Source organism: Temnothorax americanus, unplaced genomic scaffold (genome assembly GCF_048541705.1).
Source record: "Temnothorax americanus isolate GAGA-0224 unplaced genomic scaffold, ASM4854170v1 Scaffold13, whole genome shotgun sequence".
In the NCBI taxonomy this organism is placed as follows: domain Eukaryota; kingdom Metazoa; phylum Arthropoda; class Insecta; order Hymenoptera; family Formicidae; genus Temnothorax; species Temnothorax americanus.
Window position 1 is genome coordinate 2091882 of NW_027509264.1, and position 18799 is coordinate 2110680.

The following is an 18799-nucleotide window of genomic DNA, read 5'->3' on the forward strand; positions in this document are numbered from 1 at the left end:
TATAATTTTTCCGTAGTTAATGCTATATATTTGTCGATTTCACGGTCTATATGCTGTCAATACACTCAATACTGAGAATTGGCACTTTATAAACTTAATAATAATAAAAATTATTTGTTTACAAAGTTTTTATGCGGTGACGAGATATGTGCTGATAAGCAAAGTTTGTTTTTTATATATTTTTTATATATCTCCTTTATGCAATTTTTATAATTCTATTATTCTAGCAAACTGAAACCGATGTACGATGTACCAACCAAAATTTCCGATATCCGATGAGGAAAAATCCCACGATGATAATCGAGCTTTAAAACACAGTCAGTCATTTGCAACGTGTCACAAATTCAAAACTATTAAAAAAAAATCTCGATAATATAAAGAAGTTATTTCGAAAAATTTTTGTACGAACGAATTTTGATATTATAGTTATAATTTCATTAGATTCTAAATTATTCTATAATTTTTCACCGTCGCAGGCGATATTTTTCCCTTTACTGCTTTGCTCCATATAATAATAAAAAAACAATACGATTTATTTAATGTAATCTGTCGTTCCTTACATTTTCTTTGTTGACAAATCATAGTATCGAATTTGCCTCGACGCGAATATTTACGTCTATTCGCAAATTACATCTATTTACTCCTATTCGTTAAAATGTCGTTAGAACCTTATCAGGCACCCGTGACTGATCCCTTTGGAATCGAACTGAGCCAATTGCAAACAGGTGTAGAAAACAATGAGGGACTCGTGCCGGTTAAAGAAGAAGAGTAAGTATAGCGTGGCGTATAAGAAGAGTAGAGAGAGACGACGGATGGGAGAGGGGGGGGGGGCATTTCACCGATTACAGGGCGAATCTACAGCAGGATCCCTTTCATGCTCTCGTTCCGCGAACGAAGTCAAGTAACAATTCCGGGATTACGGCGCTCCCGAAATGAAATTTCATTCGCGAGTCCCCGAGGAGCGGCGCGTTTCAGGGAGAGAGCGGATCTCCGCCTGCACGGCCGCCTCTTCTAGCCGCCGGTTGGAACCAGTCGTCTCCAGTCTCTTCCAATTTTCTCTTCGTTTCGAGAAAAGCAGCGGGAGGTGCGCCACTAGGGAGTTTACCGGAAGGATCTCGTCGTGGGACGATATTATTTCTTATCTCCCCGTTCTCTCTCGCCCTTTCCCGTCCTCTTTTTCTCTCTCTCCCTTTCCCGCTTCTCGGACTTGTTCTTTCTTGCAAGTGGTAAACCTCTTGTAAAGGACTTTCGCGGCACTGTCTTTAGGCTCCGGTCGCGCAACTTCATTTCTTTCCGCCGCCTTCCTCGTTCTTAAATGATTGACACGTAATCAGCGCGAGGCGCAAACAGATAATTTACGAAGATTTTTGTTGATGGAATGGCGTGCCTAAACTTACGATTTACCAGTCTGTCTTACTTTAATCGTGAACTGGAAATCGCAAAACGAAATTGCGAATTGTCAAGTAGCAGCATTTTACCTGGAGTAAGTGTCTCACGAAAATCCACTGGAAAGAGAAAAGTTCCACAGAATAGAGGTTGTAAGATACAATGTCTCGCGATCACGGACGTATGAAATTGAAATGTTGAAGCTTGTGAAATCAATTATGTCGCGCAGTAAGGGCGAATATATCAGTTGCTGGATGGAATTATTTCGATGAAGTCGGTGATCCATTTTAAATTTATACGTGCCAGTTTTGCGGTATCGTACCGATGTAGCGTTAACTGGAGGAAACAGAAATGAATGGGCGCCGCCGACAGGCGTACACTGCATGAAATAGAAACGAAGCGGAAGTTAATCGCTGCCACGACGATTTGTTCCGGGATTATTTGGACAAATCGAGATAACTCTCGTGTGTCCTATATACAAGCGTAGTAGGCGTAGTAGCTCGTTGATTAGCATGCCACAGCACCAAGATAAGCGGCCTAGCCGTGACGATATAGTCAGCTAACCGATTCCGGTTCTCCTATAGAACGTTTCACACACGATAATCTGCGTTATTACCGCAACCGCCTACGATCCTGCATAATAGTTTTAGTGCACCGTGTATCGTGTTTGAATGTATTGCACACAAACTATCTTCAAAATCGAAGAACTCAGCAAGTAGAAATATAGTAAAACAATATCTACAAACAGCCTATTCTTACCACTATTTAGTTTATTAATTAATTATTACGTCAAATTTTTAAAATAATATTAATATTATTTATTAAAAAAATGCATTATCCAGATATTTTAGATATATTATATTGAAGAAAAATTAAGAAAGACTTATAATTTTCTATTTTGTACTTTATATAAAAAAGATAAAAAGAGATTTTTGATAAAGCACAGTAATTAGAAACTGTTAATTATATTAAACGGAAACTATCAATGTATCATCTCCATTCTAATCATGTAAATTCTGCTGGGTTACGTCGAAATTATTTTTCAAGTAAAGTTAGACAACTTATATATATTTTCTTGAATTATATAATTAATTAAAAAAATTTTAAAAACGATTGAAACTTCGTCAATGCAGAATTTAATATATATTCTTTGAACTTGAAGATTTGACTTGCTTGCGGAAAGTATACGCATGAATGCAATTTAGAACGTGCCTGTTGTAGGTTGGCCAACGCTTTAGCCCGGCGTGACGTAGATAGGAGGCGAACAATAATTGATCGAACCCCTTAAGCTCCAGCTATAAGCTCATGATCCTGTTATTCCGGATACGCATGGGCGCTGATAGCAATAAACTCACCTACGTTCCGCAAAATACGTATATTCTAATCAAAGATTTGACCGCCGTACTTCGAAGAACCAGTCGGAAAACGATTTTATTGGATGCATATCGAAAGAAACGAAAATATTGTATCTTTTTGCGATATCTGAAATTGAGTTTATCGTTAAAACTTGATAGCAGTAAGCCGCTTTTAATATGACCGTTGTATACATTACATAAAATTGCATTTTTAGTTCTCTCATTATGTCTTCACTGTTATTGAAAAATTTGTGTTAAATATAATATAAATCACATGTCCCAAACGGTCTACTCAAATTTTTGTGTTAATTTAACATAATATGGATGTGTTAATTGGTAACACCGATACTATGTTAAAATATTTTAACAGAAAGGAAATCTAATTCTGATCGTAATTTAAGGTTAATTATGTGTACAATTAACAATTTTTATGTTAAAGTTAAGATTGTAAGATAAAATCAACATTTTTCTTCTGTAAATTTTTATTCTCACTTCTGTTATAGAGTAAAATCAACACTTTTTGTCTGTAAATTTTAACACATTTAATAAATACGTTTAAATTGTGTTACTTTTACATATTTTTTAAATTATTTTAATAATTTTACATTTTAAAGTAAAATTTAATTAACATAGCAGGGATATGTTAAATCTACACACGTATGTGTTGATTATTTTACGCAAAAATTTTAACAAGGGCCTTTTTTAACAAAACTACAAAATTTTCCAACAATGTTTATTATGATAGCGAAAAAAACGTGATTGTTCCGAAACGCATCTCTTAAAATAATATAAAATATTTATTTATTTGGAACAACCGCGCGATTCCATACAAACGGCTGTCGGATTGTTGCTGTAATTCATTTGAGCAGCATATGCATTTATGATAAAACAAACACAATTGCGTTTGGATCGTTAGATAGATTTTTAAAATATCGTATTGTTATTTTTGTTATAGCTCTACGCCGCGGCATTTGAGTCGCATTATTGATGTTCATGACATGTCGGAAATTACTGGTGATCGCGTGCACGTGCGACGATAACTTGTCGCCATTTTTTTCTCTTTCCCAAAACAGATGCAGGTGAAAAAATGGTTGCGCGAGGTGCAGGGAAATGTGGAAAACTGGGTCTCGCGATAAATCAACGATAAAGTGCCGAGCTAAATATAAATTCTATCCGACTGCGGTGGCATTGTGCACATATTTGTATCCGTGCCTATATATGCGTGTGCTAGGGGAAAAAAGATTATAAACGCGTTATACCATCCTCTACTTCGAATCGGCCATGGTCACCACATGGTTCGGCATTTTAGATGGCCGGTGGGTTTTGTCGATCCGCGCGCGCAGGGAATAGAGGAAAAAGAGCGAATCGATGCGCGGTACAAAAGCATCGAATCGTCGACAGTCGCTCGACCGTGAATCGAAATAGCCATTGTTATTCATTTAATCGCAATAATTTGTTTCACCTTGCGGTGCAGTTGCACTAGTAATAATCACAGGGTAGCGTTGTTGTTGGTAGCGAGAAACTCGATATTTAGTTGAATAAAATAAAAAAAAAAAAGTATTTTTTTATTATAATTTATTTCAAGATTAGTGTCAGTGACACAATAATGGTGCGTAGTGCATGCGGCATTGTACGATTTGAAGACGCGCTAAGTTTCTAGGATTCACAAATCATCGATTTATAGTTACCAAACAGGATGGATGAGCGAATGCCTACGGGCGTAATGGGCCTGCAGCCATAAGCGCCGGGGTGCTGACAAGATTTGCATGACAGTACCCCGTCATTACGCGGGCTCGCCCAATCAAATGTCGAGCGCACACCGTTTGCTCATCGAGTGTTTATTGCCCATGCCCTATGTATATACACATATAGATTTGCTTCTACGGGGACGTACACATTGCTTGGTTGCATGAATAATCCGTCACTCCGTGGTGCGACATGTGGACCAAGAACACGAATTAGCATTACTTAGGATGTATCAAACGTCAAACCTGGTTTCCTTTGCACACGGTTTCTTGGACACCAACGTAAGTTGAATTAAAAGACAGATGCAATTATAATATGCAATAATTGTTTCGTAATATTCATGTCACGAAAAGATGTTCAAGGATAAACTTAGCATTTTTGTATAATAGCTTTTCCACGCGCGATGTTATCTAGCGAGATGTATCTAGCCTTACTTATCTCTTTATGTCTCTTGAGTTTAAGAATGTGCTCGAGGTAAGGTCGTTTAATAGAGAGACTATTTATCAAAGGAAACATAATACACAGATCGAGATGGTGAGGCGTTATCTCAAGAAACTCGACACGACAGGTCGCTTTCCAGACAAAAAGAATATTAAGTGAAGGGGTTAAGGTTATCTTGGACTGATTCCGTGAGCGTTCATGGAATTCGATCTACAACGCGATAGATAAAAGTATAACATTTCCTTTGACTTGAACTTAACACCTCTCTCTTATTCCACATTTCGCTTCGAGAAAGATTATATCATAAATCAAGATGTACAGTTAAACATGACTGTAATACTTTTTAAGCAGACACTTTGTTCTGTGAAATGTAGTCAACTTATTCTTCAAACTTATTCAAAATCGATTAATTCAAAACTTTAAAACTTAAGAAAAACTTAATGTATTGAAATTAAAAGGTGGAAATATATATATATATATATATATATATATATATATATATTTGAATTGCCAGGAAAGAAGTAACTCTGAGCGTCCACAGTTATCATTAATTGCACGATGGCACTGTCGAAAGTGTACCTGCGAAATATCCGCAGCTGATTTCAGCATTTAGTTCCCGAGTATTTGGTTACACGTCGAGAAAATAATAAGTCTGGGAGAGATTGCTTGGCGGTGCAGAATTGTTAGTCTCTTTAATCCTCTCCTTCCTATCCGGCCAGCCGGCGTCTACTACCGCGTCGATGCCATTGAGGAACAATAAATGATTATTGTCGGGGCTATTACCGCCGGAGTGGTGACCAGGCCCCATTGAAACTGTTCAGCGGTCAGTTTCTCTCGGCGAATGTGGCCTCGTATGTACAAGCGGCGTGCGTATACGTGCTACCATTATTTCTCGTATCTCGCGAGCCCATGCACAGTGCACCCCTACCGTCCACCACCCGGCCGCCGTCGGCCGGCCTTTCAACTGCCCTCCTTCCTTCCTCCCTCTCTTCGCTTCGTACCTTGCACCATCCCTGAAATACCGGCGACACGAGCAAACAAACTGCATCCACTTAATTCGACGCGAGAGCCCGCACCGGAAAAGATAAAACGATTTTTGTGACAGATCGCGAGATTTATTGTCGGGCAATAGAGCACTGAGAGAGTTTCTTACATCCAGATTTATTGGTCATAATCAACGATATATAGATTCCGCGTGTAAACGAGAATGTCTACAATTAATTTATTTTTTGATTTTATATTAAGATCACTGCTTGCAGATTGTATTTAAAACATTGTATTTAAAAGTTAAATAAGAGACCTGTTCTATTTAGCTGAACTTCTTGCACAGTTCATCTTTTCTCTTTTTCTCCCGAATGTGGGAAGAAAAAGATGAAAAATGAAGGAAGTTTACGTAAGAAAGTCAGCTATAAACAGGCCTATTATTCTTAGAGTAGCAAAAAAAATGGTAGGATTTAATCTTATAATATCTCAAATTAATCCTATCAATTCAGCAAGGGACCAATAATTTTTTTTATATTTCTCCCAAAATGAACGAAAGCAAACGAAATAAACAGTCGTTTTTAATCATTGACATGCGAGAGAAATAGGCTTGGCTGTTTGTGTCGAGCGGGAAATAAAACAAGTTACGATAGTCGTTGCACGTTATGCACTCGAATGTTTCTTCTGTCACGGGACGCTACAAAGCGACGAATAATGATGCCACGTTCAAGATCGTTATCGGCTAAACAAAGTGACCCGCTTCACGCACAGCGGAAGCCGTTGATCCCGAACGGTGCGCATCACTTTTCTCGCTTTGTGAGCGGCAGAACGAGGAATCGAGCGTTTCTGTCTTGTCGGCTATTGTTATCTTCTTCCCGAGTACGCACTCGAGAAGTACCGTCTTTCGACCACGTTTAACGCAAAACCAACGCGACGCGGTGGTCTGATAGGATATTACAAAGGTAAACACGCGACCCCGTATCATTTGCATTTCAATGGAACGCCGTAACAACGAAGATATATCATGTATGAGAGGTATGAATTAATTAGAATACTGAAATTCTAATCTTTAACACGGGATCTTTAACACAGGCGCGACTTCGTCGATTAGCGAATTAGGGAGTGACAATATAATTTGTACTTTTTCGTTTTTGCCGTATAAAATTTCTCATCAGATTATAGCACGTAGTAACATTCATCAAAATGTTTGCTCGAAATATTATGCTAATAGAGTCATACATGTCAGATATTATGAAAACTATAAAATAGAGTTTGTATTTTATTAGTTAAATAATTAATAAAATAAAAAGTCAATCTTATAGCTTTTATAACTAATTTTTCACAACTAATAGGAAGAAATAATAAAACTTTTTAAATTTTAACAACACTGAAAATCTATTATGCTATATTTTAAAGCGAGTTTAGAAAAGTATAGAAAAATAATGATTGATTTATGAGTAGTAACAATAAAAGAGTTAATACAATTAGCGTGCTGCATTTTAAATAAAATTGTTATGCGTTAGCACAGATGTGAACAAATTAACGTGGCACGAATGGATTTGTTTAAATCTAATCCTGTCAAAAGAACGCATATTTACATGAGAAAAGAAAGGATTTTTGAATGATGATTCAAAAGGATGTCCAGGCCAAATTGTCTAAAGAAATATATATATATATATATATATATATATATATGTATATTACGCATGAATTCTTCTCTTCCATACCATTGAATTACGCAGCGCAGATTTTATGCATTGCAACGTTGCAAAAAAATTACATTTCATCATATCAGATATTCTGTATCGATTGCATAGATTGCATGTTTTAAACGTTTTAAATAAAAATACTTCTGCTTTCTGTGTTTATTAGAGAAATAGTGTAACTTTTAGATTAACTCCGTAACTCTCGAAACAAGTCATATAAATTACTAACCTGCTTCGCGTGTGCTCACTTTAAAAGAATAAATGTGTAATTAGATTTTCTTTATACCATTAGTTACTCCTGCAAGAAATAGACTCACAAAAATCCTTGCGAACTAAAGATTCTTTTGTACTCTAGGCCCATCGAGAAGAAAAAAAAATACACATTAGGTAGATCTATTATCTCGTATTTTCCACTTCTAGTATCTCGTTTCGTTAACAACAAGAGCCCGCGAGTTTTGTGCAGGCCGAAAACGAGCGAGGTACGAAAGAAACGAAAGAGATTGTAAACACTACGTATACGCGAGGCGGGCGCAATAATTACGTAACATCACACGCGTAGACTCTCTCTACAATTTATAGTTCTCGCCGTAGTTCGTTCGAGGAGCTAATCGCCGACTGGATCTTTCCGGTCGATATTAGTCGCTCCGGCTCTCCGCTCGTGTTTCCCGCCAATGCAGGTAGCTGTAACAGGGCCTCCTCGGCAGGTGATTACTTTTCACCGTTACCACGCCGTTTCTCTCGTAACCGGCGATGCATTTCCCCCGCGCGACGCGTGCAATTACTTATCCCACCGTTAGCGCCGTTAGGTACCGTCGTTGATGCGCGTTAGAGTCGCTCGGAGACGAGAAAGAGAGAGAGAGAGAGAGACGGTCGGATCCGAGGCCCGACCGAAGGGCGGCGAAGGCGAAGGATCGACGGAAGGAAAGAGGGATGAAAGCTCGTAAACGCAGAGGCGGTAGAAGAGAGCGGGAGGAGAGCCGAGAGCTGCTGGTCTGAAGGACGAAAGGATGGGGCCCTGTCGAAAGAAATGGAGAAAGAACGACGGGGGCGAGGAGAAGCGAGCCGAAGGGACGGCGGTAGGGGTAAACGAGGTATGGAGCGGCGGCTTCAAGGCTCGATTATGTGATATAAAGTTGCCAGAGTGAGGGGTGACGAAGGAGGTCGGAGAGGGATGCACCCTCGTTGATTGAGCCGCCACCTCCAACGTGCCGTGAACACATGTGCTGGTGGCAACGCTCTGATTGGAAGCCAGATGGGCTCTTCAGCCTCTTACTTCCAAGCACAAACTCTCACCTCTACCTCCTCCTTCTCCTCTTCTTCCTCTTTCTCCACGGCTTCCATCTTCAGTGTCTTCTTCTTCGATATCCGAAACTCACAGTCACCCCGCGCGCAATGTACCGCAGTAAATGACTATCCCACGTCGGTTACCAGTGTTTCATCTGGATAGATATCTGCGATTGCCACGGGGCTGGGCTTAGGACGAATCAGATTTATCCGCGGAAAGAGAATACCTCGGTCGGAGTTTGTTCGCTACGCCTTATTACTGGTGCGATGAATCTCGATATTCGTCTGGATTTATTTTGATTAAGTATATTATAGCGTTTGACTTTGTATCATTGGCTCTATCCAGTGGAATACTCCGAGCAGATCCGAACCGTACAATTGTCGAAAGTTCTCTAACGTCCCCATCAAAAAGTTCACGATGGTTTTCGCGAAATGGTGCAATGCTTTATATTCAGTCTTTCACTTCTTTTTCTATTGCGTACCGAAGTTGCAGCTATAACGTCTGTTCTTACGTGCCAAGAGCTATTCAAAAAATCATTGAGAGAAGCCTACCGCTTTGCGTTAACGGTGTCGTTTAAAGTTCGCAATACCGCTCAGCTATTCTCACCTGATACGTCGCGATAGAATACATATTAACGAATCGAGTCACGGAAAACTTTCCGAAAGCTGCAAAAGTGCAAAGCTCGTTTTCGAGCACTCAAAAATATTTATAAGCTGAAAAATATTATCCTAAATACTTCTAAAAATATTCTTAAATACTTATAAAAATATAAATATTTAATACTCCTTAACACAAAATATATTAGTATGAGGTCAAAGAAAATCGATCGCGAGAATTCATAGCGTTGACAATTTTGACAGTGATAAGCAAAAATAAGAGACTTCCTAACTGAGATCAACAAAGACTTGTTAGCAGCAATTAGTTGTTTTCGTGCGATAATTGCTCGAGTTTATTTAACTTCGTAGTTCGAGGATATCATTTGTGCTCGACATGCGAAGCCTATTATGCGACGAATGTCTTTTATTCGATGTCTGTAAGAAATCCTAGTTAGAGCGAGTCGAGCAGGCCGTATTCTTCAAATCAGCGGGTGGCGTTACGTTCTGTCTAATGCAGCGACATCATTACCAGACACGGTTATATCTTCGTAATAAAGACTTGCCGCGATTATATTGTCGTGACAGACGTAGCCGTAATTACAATCGCAACGGTGGTCAATTAATATTATATATACATAATTCAGATACGAAATTTTTCCTCGACTTGAGTTCATTATATCCTTTATCGATTTCCGATTCCGAGGTTGGCACTGGACGCGGAGGAAAACGCGACGTTTCTTGCGTGCATCGTGGCGGTTTACGAGTGGACATAAGCGGGCTTGTTAGGACGAGGATGGCACCGAAGATTTTCACTGAAGGGGTTTGTCAGGACACAAGGGACAGTTCACCGGCTGTAGCCGCCGGCGGTCCCCAGAGGTGGCGACCCTGTTGCAGGCCGAACCTAGCCTGCGGTCGCTGGCTTGTTAGATCCAGTTTGGGGTCGCGGGGCATCGGGGCTGAAGAGGGACAGGGGAAACTGGGAGGAATAGGGTGGAGGGCGCTACTCTTCAGTAGACCGCAATCGGGTATGCAATTTACGTAGTGTCCGACCTCTGCGATCCGAGCCACCATCCCTCTCTCGTCTTCTCGAATCGGTGCTTCCCAACCCACTTTTACCGCCTCTCCGCTCCAGCCTCTATCCTTTCTGTCCCACGCATTTCGAGGATTCGCACTCGTCGGCCAAAACGAAGGGATTGGGTGCGATGCTACCGGCTCTTTGTATTCGATACGCAACAGTGAAAACGTCGCACACGGATGGTAAATTTTGACTATAGCTCTGGTTGACGAGAGAAGAAAAGAGAGGAGAAAAGAGAGAGAGAGAGAGAGGGGAGGGAGAGAGATTGGGGAACACGAGCTGAATGAAGCGGAAGAACGAAAAGTTGTAGCTGTCGCGAGCAGAAGTTTCTGCGTTGCTTAGGTGGGAGTTGGTTTCTTTTCTCGTTGCAGAAGGTAGCCACGATTTTACCTGGCCGGAGATCTTTATAGCCGATAACGCGCAGGAAATTGGTAACAGAACGACTGCTTGAACATGTGAACTAACAATCTGTCGACGTCAAAAAATGTTTCCGCCCGCCGTTACTTTCCGTCAAAGATTCTGCGCGCGTAACATCAGACGAATAGAAACTACTTAGAAAACCATTCGCAATAAATGTTTGATTTTACTCCAAAACGATCTTTCGACGATGTCATTTATTTTTGCGCAGAAAAGTACAAATAGTAAATCCGTTGAAGATAAAGGGATTGTTTTATCTATTTTGCATTAGAGGTCAATGTAATCATTATATAAGCATTGAGGAGTTTACATGTTTTACTTGATCGTATCTCCGTTCAAGCAGGGGTGCTAAAATCTCAGGTTGTTCGACGCGTACCAATGCAAATGTCAGGTCGAACGGCATTATCCGGCGTAACGTGCATGTTAATCAGACGAGGCTACGTCGGGCAATAGCACTGGTGGCATAATTCGCTCAATTTACAAGCATTATCGCGCTCGTTGCATTTAATCGCTGAAAATTAGGTTACGCCACCGAGCTGACGTGACCAGCGTTGCTGGATTTTGCCGTATTAAAACTTTTTTTTACGCTTTTAAGCATTGAGCTTGTAAAAAAAATGGTAAAAAAATGAAATTTCGCTGATTTAAAAAGCGTTATAAAAGCATTTTTAGTTTGCCAGACCATCGTAATACTCGTAACACCGTGATGCTTCTGATTTAATACGATGATGAAAGTGGAGAACTTGTTCCAGACGCATCTCTATATTTACATGAAATATTATATTACACAAATAGAATAATACGCCATGTGAAATACGTAGGTAATCCGAGTAGTCTTCAGTTAACATTTCTAAGCGTCGTTATGATCGTCGGCAACACTCAACCAGACAGACACATCTATTTTCACCTCTATGAAATTTATGTATGGAAATATTCGTATGTGCATATAACGCGACGTGGAATATCGCATCCAGCAGCTGGAGGCGCAGCCAGCCCCCTGTGACGACATTTCGTGGGAAAATAAATTTTTAGCCTAGCGAAACCGCCAACGGAGTGGAGATGCGCGCTCGAGCGACTTTTTTTTCCTTGCCGCTTTCCCGGGGCATATCTTGTACTGATTTTCACCACATTTCGAGGACGTTATCGTCCCAAATCCAGCATTTTTGACGAAAAACCCGCGGGCACGATAAAGAAAAGCGACGAGGTTCTTTTCACATTCGCGTACGCACCGCATATACATAAGTGTCATATCAGTCGCAATAACACTTTCTTTAAATTAGTAATATATATGAAGATTATGAAGTAATCACGGTAATTCGGTTTTAATATTAAAAATAAACCAATACTGCAAGACAGGTATTCGCAAAACTGATGTGTGTCGATTAGATCTGAACACACGTATGAAAAACGTATGTTATAATATTACATATACGTTACAAGAAAGTTCTTATAAATATATCTTTACCTGCCTCACTTTTCTGATTACCGAATATTGTACCGGATATTCGCAGCCGGTTTTCTTTCACAAAGTTTGAGAAATAACATTTATCCATATTTCAGCGTTTGATATATTTTTATTTATATTAATTCTTATTTCAGATATTATTTCAAGTAATAGTTTATCTTATTAACTAGTGCAACTATATAATTTTCTAGTGCAACTCTTAATTTTATTGTTGTTTTCCGCGATAGTTTTTGCATTTGTCATTCTTGCATTATCAGTGTGGTGTCCACGATCTCGCGTCTTCTTTATCCGTTAGTAGTATTATTTCTTGGTGTTGTCGTTGTTGTCGTTGTAGTGGTCCGGCATCTATGGTACCCCCGGCGCCCATATCGGCGGCCCCAAAAGAATTGTTCCTTCGCACACAATACCACGTCGTTATTCTTCGGAAATTCATCGATAAACAATCATGTTCGAATTAAAACTTACGGATTCCTGGAACATGGCGCACAACACGATCGTCAAGATCAAGAATATCGCTGTTAGTCTCATGTTGCAATCTTACGCTGCCAATGCTTGTACTGCTACACTGTCAATTCATGCACGTCATAGTGCAGCAGTGACATTTATACCGTATCGCTGACGACCCATTTGGTAATTAAGCACCGATAATGAATAATGGTGTGTGTCTGTCTCGCCACTTGCGTAACCCACTGTCAACTATAGTCCGTATGTAAAGAGAATAATTAATTATTTCACAAAGCATCGGTATGTTCCGCTTTCTTTTGGACACGTGTCGCTGATATGAAATTGTCACATGCACCCGGAAATGACGCCAGACAAGCATATTCAAATGAATTCTGGCGTTGCAGGAAAAAAAATACGATATTTAACTCTAAAAAAAGAAAAAAGAACACAATTATTTATTAAACATTTTATAAGTTTGTTTTTCTTTTCAGAGACATATAAAAGAACATGATTGGCTTAATTGTTATCGGCACATTGTAGAATATAGCTGAAGTTTGTGCCTAAATAAAATAAAATAATGAATGAATACATACATAAAAAAATTACTTAAAAAATTATCACACATATATACAAGAAAATATGATATAGCAATATTCGCATTTAATTTAATGCGACTCGCGAATAGAAATTAAGATATTTTCTCTCCTCGCAGAACTGCAAAAAATCTAAAAATACTTTCATTATTATTAGATCGGGATATTAACGAGGCATCGCGCTCTTTTTCCGCTTGTAATCGGATAATACGTCGACAATGACTATCACGGGACGTATTACGGAAGGGAATACAAGACGGATCTGAGCCCTTACATGCTACCAGGGAGGTTATACGGTAATATAACTTCCTCCCTCTCCCCCCTCTCTCTCTCTGGCACCCTCGTCAGCTCACACCATTCACGCCATACCCCAACAATCGAAGCCCGTCGCTCGTTTGGTATTTAATCCTCTCTTCCTCCCTGTTGTCGGCCGATTTGATAACGCCTGGCAGCACCTTACACGAAAGAGCGCGACGGGACGGGGAAAGAAGAAGAAACGGGAAGAAAAGGGTTCACACCTCATATAAGGGCGTCTTTTGATTTATATCGTCGCGTCTACCGAATGACGGCGAGCATCAATCATCTGAATGGAGGTATCGACAAGAGGCGTATGGGCCATCGGGCAGCCGCGTATGTGAATCTCGCGTTCCAATTTCACAGACGAATAAATGCATAGAAGGCAGAGATTTTAACGTTTCTCGATTATTGTTGGATATTTTGTTTAATTTCACAATTTTGCGTTGTTATCTCGAATGAAACATTTCTCATAAAAACTTTGAAACTTTTGTTATATAGAAAAATAGGAAAGCTCACCGAAGTTATTACGCCGAAGTACTAGGTTTATTCATGCTTTTATCTACGTCTTTTAAACAACTTGGAAAAACATTCAATAAAAATTATTTGTAATACTGGATTAAGCACAATTTAAAAGGAAGTAAAAAGTACAAAGAAATTATCTTATTATATTAAGCGCAAAATTCAGCCGCATGCTTTACAGATTAGATCCCGAAATTTTTGGATTGATTGTTGAAAGATGCAATATTTTTATGATGCAAAAAAATTTGCGAATATTTAATATTGAATTGTTTTTTTCTTATTTTTTAATTTTTTTATCAGAGTAATTTTTAATACATAAATATTTGAAATTGCATAATTGAAAAAAATAAGAATAAATTATTAAAATTATCAATTATTGTATTATTAAAATTGATATTACATACGTGTGTATAATATATGCTAAAATAAAAAGTGGATGTCATAATGAGCATGAAATATCTCATTTCTTTGATTTCTCGAATAAATTTAATCTTTATACGGATCACAGATCAATATTAATTTTACACACATCTACATTTGAAGCTTTATAGCCAATCAGATTTTCAATTACAAGAGTGCAATTCCATTTCACAATTATTTGGAAAAACAATGCAATAAATAACGCATGTATTATAAATCTAACGAAAACATTGCAATATGTTTAAAAATTGCTTTAGATTAGTTATATAATTTTTTCGCTGTATTTATAGTAACAAGAATATCACCGTGATCAACAAAAATAATTTAACAATAATGATTTAAAAGCCGATGATAAAGGAAGATATTAAAAAATGCGTCTATCGATAAATAACGTAATTTTATTTCAGTAACGCAGTTGTTTTTTCCTCTATACATGTATATTGTATATTCTTTTTCATCGCTTTATAGGCTTCGTTAGGTGGGCGCATGCATTTTTTTTTTCGAAAATACGCTTTGCAGTGTAGGATCATCTTCCGTGATTGTGCGCGGCTGGTGCACGTGCGTGATTGGCAGAAATTCATTTCGCACGATTTACATGCCGCGCGGAAATTGCGTGTCTGGTGCGCGTATGCCACGAGGCCCTTTGTTTAGATGGCAACGTTTGTCATCGGTTCTCTCAGCGTTAGGTGAGTTGTCGTCGTACGGCAGACAGTACGAGGGTGGCGGTAGGAGGATGACTCCAAGATAGGCGCCGGAATATTGGGCACAGATGCAAGCAGACTGTGTCACGATTACTTACGATCTTGATAATACCCAAAAGTTACATCATGCAGATCACGAGGCTTTTGTCCTATCCCAGCAATGAATTTTGATTTACAATGACTTTGTTTTTTTTTCTCGACGATTATTTGTACTTGCTCTATATGTCAGTTTAAATCAACTATTCATCTAAATTGTATAAATAATTATTTCCAATTTCTTTTTTATTCTTCTACATCCATTATTTTTTTATTTTACGTTACAAGCATTTGTAATGCTACAGACTAAGAATTTTGAAAACGATTGGCAGTAAACAAACGTAATCAAAAATATACGCGCGAAAACCAGGTGAGGGAGTTTTTAATGGAATTAAATGAGGCGTTTTACATCCAGTTAAAAGTATTACAAAAATATTTTTAAGAAATGAATATTTTTCACGTAAACACAGCAATTGCCCGTGTGTATGTGTGCGGCGTATGCGCGCCGGTTGCACTATTCAGGCCACATGCATCGAGGTCCGCGATGTTTGTCGATCAAACAGACTTTATAACGAGATGAGCGCGTGCAGCCTGTTGACGAAAAATATTGAACGAACGTAAGCTCTCGGCATTATCCTCGACAAAAGAGCGGCCAGTTTGTATGCGTCCAATGGAAGAACGCACCCCTCACTAGCAGGACGGACGACCCCTCGCGATTCTTGGATTCCACATGAAACAGGCCTGTTCAGAGCATAGTATCGAGTGCTCCTGACATCGATTCATGGAATATCAATTTAATAGTTGGAATTGACATTTGCTCATGGTTACCTGTGCAAAATTTTTCCGTCGAAAAAGGTCAATAAGTCACATGTGTAAATATAGTTTTTTTGATTATTTTTATGCCTAAATCAAATATTTTATTTGCGTTTTTCGAGATATTTACTGCATTTTGAGTATATAGTTCACTTTCAATAAGCGTATGTTTTTTTAAAAAAAAGGAGGACTTCTTAGAGTAAAAAAAGAACCAATAACCAGTAGAAATTTATCGTGCGCAAATCAACATCATTATGTCTCAATTGATCAATATACGTGCAGCTGAATGCACAATTACTAACTAGTAGAATCAAACAAACATCTGACACAATGACGATCGTTAGGAGCGCGTGATAAACACTTGAGATAGAAATGCAAATTAATCGACGCAGTAATCGCAAGTGATCCATTCACCTATGTCCATCCTTCTCCTACCAGCACTCAAACAGTGGCCTGGTAATGGGATAGCCCCGGCCACTATACACCCCTCAGCGAGGCGGAAGAGAAACAAGGAAACAGCATTACCCGGGAAACGCGTCGGTAATCCCGACCGATCCGAGAACCATCGGTATCAATAGATGTATCAGCTTTCAGTGTTACTATCATCGAAGTCAAGCCCGCATCAGCGTTCGAGATTCCAATCGATGATATAGACATTTTAAGAATAATCATATTAAAAACAAAAACGTACAATGTGAAATTTTAGGTAACTCATAGTCAGATCTTATATATAAAATTGTTCATCAATGAAACGAGTTGTACACCATTCGAAGAAACTTGAAACAATTTTAAATATAAGATCTGACTATGAATAATGCTCTTACATTTGGGCGCTCTCTGTATGCTTGAAACACGTCAATCTCATATCTCGCAATATATTAGGATGACGATCGTAATGCAAAACATGAATCGTGTATTCCCTTAATATACTAAATTACATTGTCTATTGAAATGCACACGGCAGTGTTATCATTGACTAATGAAGTGATCGGAACGAATTGACCTGCGCGAACGACGCTGTTTCAGTCGGATAATTGGCGCTCCGTATTATCCCAATTTCGCGGAAGTACATTGACACGAAAGATCGATTGTTCGCTCCGCGCTGATCTGAGCCGGAATGCGTTAAGCTCAGGATCGCGTGAATACGAACCTGTATGATCCTCTTGAATTTCCACGAGGTTTTGGTCAGTTCGGCCGGAGAGAAGGACGGTCATTCGAGATCCAAGGATTTAGGCGTGTGATACTTGATGAAGAGGCTATTGCACTAAGTCTAACCAACGCGCGGAGGATCGGCCGTTAGGAACGTCACTGGTGCTCCGTTAGGCGGCTTACGAGGTAGTTACCAGGCCGTTACCATGTCGATGGTGCCACTTGTCTCGAGAGGCTGCTACTTGCTCCAGCCTCACCCAGATGAATGACGCGATTTCGGCTTGGATATCCGGTCGCATTTAACCCATCAATCGTCGGATTGGTCTCGAGACGATGACTGCGAATGCTGATAATGTTTCCTTGTATTTTATCGCGCCGCGTCAGAAATTTTTCGAATTTTCATCAAATTAGAAAATCGCAACGCTAACGATTTGATATTTTTCAATATGTACGTTTCATAAAATTACATTTCAAAATAATATTTTCCTCAAACAGGGATGCAATGCTTCGTGTACTTATCAAATGTGTTTTACATTAAATTTTAACGAAAATTCAGAAAAAATAGTTACCGCCGGTTATAGTCGTTATTCATTTATTAATGTTATAGTTATATAAATTTAATTTATTGCGCATTAATTTTTTTCTGCAACTTTAACGAAGTATTTGTGACTATTTCGTCGAAAAATTTCTGACCCGTGCCGAACGTATTGTATATCGAGACATGCGGATGCAAGCAAGTAAATGGAAAAGGACGAGGAAATAAACGGCGCCTTAGGCGCATCGTCGGCTGCTGTTCCTCGTAGATAAAATAGACCAGACCATCCGAGAGTAAGATAGATGTAGCTGGTCGAGCAATGCGAGGGATCGGCGCCAAGGAGCTCCTTAAATCAGGAGTAATCATTTCTGACCAATCGGCGTACAAGCTTCGAAGATCGTAGTACGGCAATTTACTAGCGGATTTCTTCGTTTCCTTCGTAGACTGCCGAAAATCATTTAAAGCGATCTTTCGTGCGCTCCACTGCTTGTATTTTATTATATATATTTAGACAAGCAGAAGACGTAAAGAGCTTTTAAATTTTAGATACTCTACGAGATATCAATTATAAGTGTATAAAAATTTGTCAATATATTTCATGCAAATATATCCGTGAGGTACTAACAGATATATTCGGTGATACTAACAGATTAACGAGAAGAGTGAAAATATACCGTATCCAGCCACAGTGTTCGTTATACGATCGACGTCATTTGCTTAGGGAATTAAAGTCCTCTGTCACACTGAGTAACCTACTTCATTACAAGCGACAACGTAACTCCGTTACGTATACCGCAGTGCGTCCCTATATGCCTCCTTTCCCTTCGGCTACGTTCCCATCG

At 39.0% G+C, this 18799-nt stretch overlaps 2 long non-coding RNA genes across 8 annotated transcripts in view; one reads left to right on the forward strand and one right to left on the reverse strand.

Annotated features, from left to right (window-relative positions):
- LOC143894023 (uncharacterized) overlaps positions 1-18799 on the forward strand; it is a 152281-nt gene that overhangs the window by 63380 nt on the left and 70102 nt on the right. The window lies entirely within an intron of this gene.
- On the reverse strand, positions 12540-13114 carry LOC143893979 (uncharacterized). The gene is made up of 2 exons (XR_013255968.1): positions 12916-13114; positions 12540-12842 (listed from the first exon to the last, which is right to left on the reverse strand). It is a non-coding gene; the product is annotated as an uncharacterized LOC143893979 (long non-coding RNA).